The sequence below is a fragment of the Dendrobates tinctorius genome, unplaced genomic scaffold (assembly GCF_039654945.1).
Source record: "Dendrobates tinctorius isolate UK_male_01 unplaced genomic scaffold, ASM3965494v1 ptg000230l, whole genome shotgun sequence".
Lineage (NCBI taxonomy): Eukaryota > Metazoa > Chordata > Amphibia > Anura > Dendrobatidae > Dendrobates > Dendrobates tinctorius.
Window position 1 is genome coordinate 5470134 of NW_027361897.1, and position 9087 is coordinate 5479220.

Sequence of the window (9087 nt, forward strand, 5' to 3'; positions counted from 1 at the left end):
CAACTCTGCGAAGAAAGGCAATGCTGCAGAGTAAAAGCTGTTAATGACCCTTGTAAAAAGCAGTTTAGACCATCATTAAGGGGGAAGGGGACTGACCCTTAGCCCTCTTACAACATTGCTTCAAATTGAACCTTGAGTTTAGTTCTCCAACCAAACCTAAAACCACTGTGTAGAACCAATGCAGATGGTAAAACAAATATTTGGTCAGTCATTTTTAAAAATGTCATTAAAGAGTGGAGATGAGCAAGTCAACACGAATTCCAACACTTTGAGACTGTTCTCGCCCTCTCTTTTCCAACACTGACATTTGCTGCAAATCAAATTGAGGTAAAATTCTGTGACGCTGTCGAACTCTCTAATTTCAAAAGATCCACTCATCTCTGTTAAAGAGTTTATGCCAAGATATGAAGTGATAACTTATGTATTGGATGGGCAATGATTTTCGGGGAGTCTCACCGCTGGGAATGTAGCGGTGGAGAGCATGCTTGACTTCCCTTACATTTAGATAGGACACTGCTGAGCCCAGATCTTAGGGCTTATAGGGGTCTAAACAATGGGGCCCCAGTAATCAAGCTTGAAGAGATAAGCAAGTTGTAAGGGGTTGTGAAGTATGACATTTCCCCTTAACCCCTTTTAAGTTATAAAGTCTACTGTTTATATATATATATATAATGTTGTAGTTTTGCTAGGGAAAGTGAGTTACCACGGGTCGGCCACTAGATGGGGGTAGAATGCTAATGGGGAGTATTACCTCAGATTGGCCACTAGATGGGGGCACTGTAGTCAGGGAACATGGTTTGGGTTGTAGATAGTTAACATAGAAGGGGCACGGTGGGTTAAGACAGAGAGAACTTCCTGACAGGAGTCAGTCGGGCTGAGGGCGCCCATTAGCTCAGTAGGGCTGGCTAGTCCTGGGCAACACCATACCATGTAATGTTTGGCAAGCACAGAACCATATATTTGTGACCGGGATTGTCACAGGAAGGAGTTACAGCAGCAGTGCAGTTAAAATGGGTCTGCAGTTGCTGGTAAAGACTAGGCAGTATGCACACAACACTCAACATGTGGCAGCTTATCGGGTTGATGCCTTCAAAGTCAGGGCGAAACGACTGAGGGAACACCTGACTGGAGTGTGGCTGGGCACTGAAGATGCTGTGGGACTATTTGGCAAGGTCTGTTCCGGAAGCGGGCTTAGTAATAGAGAGGGAAGGAAAGGGACAGAAGAGGAGTTGAATGCTGTGAACTCTGATGATGATGATGCTGGAAAGAATATAAATATGCTGTGTATAAGTTTCAGTAAAGTTGCTCCATTTAAAGTTGAAATGGACTGTGACTCCGTTATTTCTAAAATGGATCCTGAAGTTTTCCAGAAACGTACAGAGGACCCTGGTGGATCTGTGAAAGGCGCTGCAGGTATGCTGAGTGATGGGCAGCATGTTTATGTGATGGGAAGCCAGGGCACATTGTTCCTGATGTTGGTGGCTATTACTACAGCCCTGTCCGTCCCTCACAAAGTTATCACCTATCCTGTGGACAGGTAAATTTGATTGTTTTTGTAACGCATCATCAATAATAGGCTAGAGGATGGTGGAAACAGTTTATATAACTAAAGCATTTAGTGATTACAATATGAAAAACATTGTTCTTACCGTATTGCAACTAACATTCACGCAGTAACGGACTGGCAACAATTTTTTTTATTGAGCCATAAATCTGAAATGCAATTACATGCGAGCACATACTAGGACACTTAGGGTCCAGTTCAACATTTGTGTTTTTATATTTTCTTTGAGATAAAAGGAGAGATACAGGGCGCATCCACTGTGTGAAATCCGTATAAAACAATTAAAATTGTGGAACAGTAAGGAAGGTGCTCACCTATTGGGGTTGTGAGGAAGTCACAACACCCATGAACGCTTAAGAAGCAGCAGCAAGTCTGCACAGGGTCCTAGGACAGAATTGCAGAAATGACGTGGAAGTGCAATAAGGATTGCGCTTGCTTCTGGTAGAGTAAAGGGTTCTTTATTCAGCCAACGCGTTTCCTGAGCCTGCTGGCTCACTTCAGATCTGCCCTGATGAAGTGAGCCAGCAGGCTCAGGAAACGCGTTGGCTGAATAAAGAACCCTTTACTCTACCAGAAGCAAGCGCAGTCCTTATTGCACTTCCACGTCATTTCTATATTTTCTTTAACTCACTTTGCTTTATTCAACTTTATTAAGTATTCATTGACATGTTTATTTAAAACTGGCACATGAGGTTCATTTAAAAATCTTACAATGTGATTTTCTAGTTTTCATTTTTAGATTCTGTGTCTCACAGTTGAAGTGTACCTACGATAAAAATTACAGACCTCTCCTTTCTTTGTAGGTAGGAAAACTTGCAAAAATCAGCAGTGTATCACATAATGATTTTCCCCACTGTACACAAAATTCCCGCAGAGGGGCAACATTGGTGGTGGGTATTTGAGATACAATCTTGCTATTTTTAAAAATACTATTTCTCGTAACCCTACCCACATTGGCGAACATTAAAAAAAACAAAAAACGGTAGAACACACAGAACATAGACTTTGAAAAAGACACAAGTTCAAAGAAGATTAAGGCATAAATTAAAAATGGGCAAAATAAAAACTAGACAAATAAAGGTTGCAAACGCAGTAATGAATCTGGCCTTTTTTTCAAATATTGTCCCAACATCAGTAGTACTAGTAACCAATATGTGACCATGCACACTTTATCAAAACAGACACATTTTCATTACTTTTTTTACATTTGCCAGAACCATTTTGTGCTTATTAATTTGCAAATACCCATTGGTTGGAGCTCCAAATGTGTACAGTTAATTATATAAACTTCAAGGATAGATCGTCCTGCACTCGCAGTTTAAAGAATTATTCTTTATTGATTAATTGCCACTGATGGGCTGCAGCTCTTGTGAGATAATGTCATGAGAGTGGTGACAGACAGAGCCGACAAGGCTGGAACGGCAGATTCAGGAGACGAGGATATGGTGTTGTTATTTTACATGAGGCGCTGTTACATTTAAGACAGTTATGTCCAAGCAGTGGCCAACTCCTTTAAGATTGCAACTTATTTGATAATGGCTAGATTTGAGTGTGGAGTCTAAAAGATCCCATTTTATTTATGCTTAATTTCTGCAAAAAGGTATTGACTTTGCTGCACAAAGATCCCCAGACCTGGCAGAATAGTCTTCATTTGGCAGTCAGATGCAGTAGCGATTACAGAGCCAAAAGGACCGTCAAGCTGTAAAAGGCCAGCAAACTAGACAGGAGCAGAAGTTGGAAAAGGGCTAGAGGTCTGAGTTAGGAGGACTGGACTAAAACATGGTCAGAGGAAAAAGTGTGTCAGAAACAGGAAAACCAGACTGTAGCATGGTCACATGGAGCCGTGGATTGGAGAACCAGACTAGAATATGGTCAGACCAAGCACAACAATTCTCACTGGTACCATTTGTAGTATTTTTTATCACCTTTTAGAATGTTATTTAGAATATAGAGTCAGTCTGGAGGTCAGAACTGGAGCATAGCCAGATGGACCTGTGAGCTTGAAAAAGGAAAACTAAACTGAAAACTAGGAAAACAACAAGATGTCAGAACTAGAATTACAAGACACAGATATCCAACTCAGAATCCAGAAAGAGGCCAAGAGTCAGAAACAAAAACACGGCAATCAGGAAAAGAGCCTACAGTGAGCCTACAGTACAGCAGAAGATCTTGGAAAATAGTAAAGGAAAAAGGAGTCAGTGTTAGGGTGAATCAGAACCAGTAGAGCAAGGTGAGGAAGAGTCCAAGAGTAGGTAGGTAGTAGTTCAGAAACAAATGGTTTGAAGTAGATTCACAGAAGCAGGCGCCAGACAGAATCAGAACATGGCCTATATAGTGCATGGCCGATGCTGAGGCAAGAGTCTAGAGGCCCCTCTTATTTAAATAAACTGATGACATGTCACTATGGACTTGTGTAGATATGCCACAACCTGCTGAGAGGATGTAGGAAAACAAAGCTGGAGCAGAGATCTGTGAGTACAGTACGTTTAGGGATCTTACAAGACTCAGATGGTTCCCAAACAAACGAGTGCCAGGGGAATCACTTTGTTTGCCACCCCCTAAAACCAGCTCTAGTTTAAGAGAGTGAAGAAGCAGAGAATAACCATTTTGTCCACTTTGTTCCAGGAACATTGCCATAAAGACTCCCTGCCAACCGACAGTCCACAAGGAAAATCAGTACTTTTCAAGAGCCATTCCATGACTGATGTAGTCAGTATACAGTGGGGAAAGAAATATTTAGTCAGCCACCAATTGTACAAGTTCTCCCACTTAAAAAGATGAGAGAGGCCTGTAATTGACATCATAGGTAGACCACAACTACGAGAGTCAAAATGAGAAGACAAATCCAGAAAATCACCTTGTCTGATTTGGCAAGATTTATTTGGCAAATTATGGCGGAAAATAAGTATTTGGTCATGAACAAAAGTTCATCTCAATATTTTGGTATATATACTTTGTTGGCAATGACAGAGGTCAAACGTTTTCTGTAAGTCTTCACAAGGTTGGCACACACTGTTGGTGGTATGTTGGTCCATTCCTCCATGCCGATCTCCTCTACAGCAGTGATGTTTTGGGCCTGTCACTGGGCAACACGGACTTTCAGATACCTCCAAAGGTTTTCTATGGGGTTGAGATCTGGAGACTGGCTACTTCTGTCATGAGTAAAACTGCTTAGTGCTGTCGAAATGCGTCAAATGGGTCATCTGGAGCCCCTGGGCCGAGCACGCCAGGTGATAGCCGACCCCTATACAGGGATCGTTAGGGGCAGGACCGCAGAGGTCAGAACCGTGACAGCCGGTACCAAGAGGGACGGCTCACAGGAGGTACAGATGAGTGAAAGGTACAGGACTGAGGATAGAATGCAGAACGGGGTAGGAAGTGCAGGTCAAGGTATAGAACGGAGACACGGAGTACAGGACTGGGTGCTGGAGTACTGAACAGAGATACGGAGTACAGGACTGGGCACTGGAGTACCGAGTGAAGACACTGAGTACAGGACAGAGCACTGGAGTACAGGACGGGGATACGGAGCACAGAACTGGGCACTGGGGTTCAGGACGGAGAAACAGAGTACAGGACAGGACACCGAGTACAGGACGGGGCACTGGAGTACAGGACGGGGATATGAAACACAGAACTGGGCACTGAGGTACAGGAACGAGATACAGAGTACCAGACAGGAACAAGGCAGGAATAGGAGGAAGGTTACAAGAAGGCTCCTGCAACCCGGCCAGAGCACCGCAGGCAAGGCACACGATAATCAGGCGTCTCCACCATCTTGGAGACGCCTGATATAGCCTGTGCACAGCTCTCATTGGTGGCCTCACAGCTCTGGGCGGACGCTGCAGGGTTAAGGAACCCTCAGGGCGCGCGCCCGCGCCCTAGAGCGAGTGCACATGGCCCGTCGGCGCCAGGAGGACGGAAGAGAGGAGGAGGCGGAACCAGCGCGAGGGGAGGACGGGTGAGTGCTGGCAGCGGCGGGCCCCACCGCTGCTGGAGCGGCGGTGGCTACCACCGCAGCCGTGACAGTACCCCCCCCCTTTACGTCTCCCCCTCCCTTTACGTCTCCCCCTCCTGAGGTTGGACAAAAACTTATTTAAAAGAAGAGGAGCATTAACATTCTCTTTGGGTTCCCAAGACCTCTCCTCAGGACCAAAACCCTTCCAATCGACAAGGAAGAAGGTTCGCCCCCGAACTCTTTTCATGGCCAAAATATCTTTTACTTCAAAGATATCATCGGCCCCTACAGGTTGAGGAACAGGAGGTGGAAGCGGGCGATACCGATTAAGAACAACAGGTTTAAGGAGCGAGACATGGAAGGCGTTAGGAACCCGGAGTGAAGCCGGCAACCTCAATTTGTAAGACACGTTGTTAATGCATCCAAGAACTTCGAATGGACCAATGTACCGGGGACCCAGTTTGTAAGAAGGCATCCTCAGGCGGATATGCTTAGTTGGCAACCAGACTTTGTCACCAGGTTGATATGGCGGAAGGTCCCTGCATCTCTTGTCAGCATGTTTTTTAATCCGGATTGTTGTGAGTTCATTTTCCCCTTCACTACTGAGGCCCGAGGAACTCCCTCTTCTGGTGAAGAAAGGTAGTGAGCCTGATTGTCAAACACCTGGGGCTGATGATGATGACTGGCTGAGTGGAGTTAGTGACTGGATATAAGGCTGCCGACGCCCTTCTGGCCTGCGGGTGATTTCTCTGTGGACTTCTAGGAAACCAGTCTGATTCCTGCTCATCTAAAGCTAAGATTTCTGCTTTGCCTTTTTGCATTAGTGTTTTGTTTTCCTTGCTTTTCTGGATTCTGCCATTCCCTGCTGGGGTGAGCTGAATCTCCTTTTGCCTGTTGCTCTGTCTTCAGAATATTCCTGAGTACTGACATAGCCTTTTTTGAAGCCTAGCGTCTTCAGGGCCTTTTTTACTGTCAGTTTGTTGGCTCTTATTTTCATAGGGTTTTTTCACGGATTGCAGACAGCAGCCTTCCTGTCCTTTCCTATCTCAGCTAGCTTGGGCCCCATCTTTGCTCAGTCTATCTTTCTGTCTGTGTTTTGTTCTTTCTTCTTGCTTCACCGTCATTATATGTGGGGGGCTGCCTTTTGCTTTGGGGTCTGCTCTGGGGCAGTTCAGATTTCCCTTTCTGTCTTTAGGCTATGTAGTCCTCCGGCTGTGATCGAGGGGCCTAGGGCATCATAGGAGCCTCCCACGGCTACTGCTAGTTGTGTTGATAGGTTCAGGGGTCTGCAATCCGATAGCTGCCAACTTCTCTGGTTTTCTGGACTTAGCTAGCATTTCTATTTTTGCCTCCTACGGTGACTCAATCATAACAGAATCACCCGCCATACCGCAGATACTAGGGTACTCAATAGCAGGAAAGAATTGTATAAAAAAAAAAAATAAAAAAAAAAAGTGTGTATATTTATTCCTCTAAATTTTTGAATTTCAAAAATAATTGTAAATTATTTTTTGCCTTGAAGCCTAACTCGTCAGGGAGCTCAGCGCAGCAGGTTAAAATTGTCATCTCTTTGCTGCGTGGCGATCCCCAGGATTGGGCGTTTTCTTTGAAACCAGATGATCCTATTCTGACTAATGTGAACACATTTTTTCAGGCCTTGGGGTTGTTGTATGACGAACCTAATGCCATTGATCAGGCTGAAAAGACCCTGCTGGCATTGAACCGAGATTCTGCAGAATTGTACTGTCAAAAATTCCAAAAGTGGGCAGTACTTACTACCTGGAATGATAATGCCTTGGCTGCTCTATTTCGGAAGGGGTTGTCAGAAGCCGTAAAAGATACTATGGTGGGATTTCCTGTTCCCTCTGGTCTTGACGATTCTATGTCATTAGCCATTCAGGTTGATCGGCGTTTGCGCGAACGCAGAGCTGCACGAGAGGTGTTGCCACCTGTTGAACAGATGTCTGAACCTATGCAATGTGATAGAGTTTTTTCCAGAGAGCAGCGTCAGGAGTTCAGAAGGCGTAATAAGTTGTGTTTTTTCTGTGGAGATGCCTCGCATATTATTTCTGTCTGTCCTAAACGCGAGAAACGCCTTGCACACACGTTTTCTGTTGGTGGTGTTCAACCTAAGTTTCTTCTGGCTATTACTCTGATCTGCTCCCTGTCCACATTTTCCGCCAAGGCTTTTGTGGATTCGGGAGCAGCTCTAAACCTAATGGACTTGGATTTTGCTAAACGTTGTGGATTTCCGATGACACCTCTGCAGACGCCTATCCCTTTGAGGGGGATTGATGCTACTCCTTTGGCTAAAAATAAACCTCAGTTTTGGACCCAGGTGGTAATGCGGGTCGCCCCAGACCATCAAGAAAATTGCAGGTTTTTGGTGTTACATAATCTGCATGATACTATTGTTCTGGGGTTTCCCTGGTTACAAATTCATAATCCAGTTTTGGATTGGAAATCTGTGTCTGTGGTGAGTTGGGGTTGTCGGTGTGCCTTTAGTGAGGCTCCGGTGTTTTCCACCTCTCCTCAGTCGCATGATGTTCCTGATTATTTGGCAGACTTTTATGATGTATTTAGTGAGAATGAGTCTGCGTCTCTGCCTCCTCATAGGAGTTATGACTGTGCAATTGAACTGAGCCCGGGGTGTAAATTTCCCAAGGGTCGGCTCTTCAATTTATCTGTACCCGAGCACGAGGCTATGCGATCCTATATTAAGGAGGCGTTGGAGAAGGGTCATATTAGACCATCCTCGTCACCCTTAGGTGCCGGTTTTTTTTTTGGAGCCAAAAAGGATGGATCATTAAGACCTTGTATTGATTATCGTGCTCTCAACAAAATTACTGTTAAATATCAGTATCCGTTACCCTTGATTTCTGATCTATTCTCCAGAGTTAAAGGTGCTTGCTGGTTTACCAAGCTTGACCTCAGGGGGGCATATAATCTTATTCGCATTAAGCATGGGGATGAATGGAAGACGGCGTTTAATACTCCGGAGGGACATTTTGAGTACCTGGTGATGCCTTTTGGGCTCACTAATGCCCCTTCTGTCTTCCAGTGCTTCATGAACGATATTTTCCGAGATTTTGTCGATAAATTTTTGATTATCTATCTGGATGATATTTTGATCTTCTCCAAGGATTGGGATTCTCATGTGGAACATATTCGGACTGTGTTCCGGATCTTGAGGGAGAATTCCCTGTATGTCAAAGGATCTAAATGCCTTTTTGGAGTACAGAGGATTTCTTTTTTGGGATTTATTTTGTCCCCGTCAACTATTGAAATGGACCCGGCCAAGGTACAGGCCATTTACGATTGGGTTCAGCCCACTCCTTTGAAGGCCCTCCAGAAGTTTTTGGGTTTTGCTAATTTTTATCGGAAATTTATAGCAAAATTTTCTAGTATTGCCAAGCCATTGACTGATTTGACTAAGAAGGGTGCTGATGTGTTAAATTGGTCTCCGGAGGCTGTTTCTTCCTTTCAGGAGCTGAAGCGAAGATTCACCTCCGCCCCGGTTTTGCGGCAACCTGATGTCTCACTTCCGTTCCAGGTAGAGGTGGAT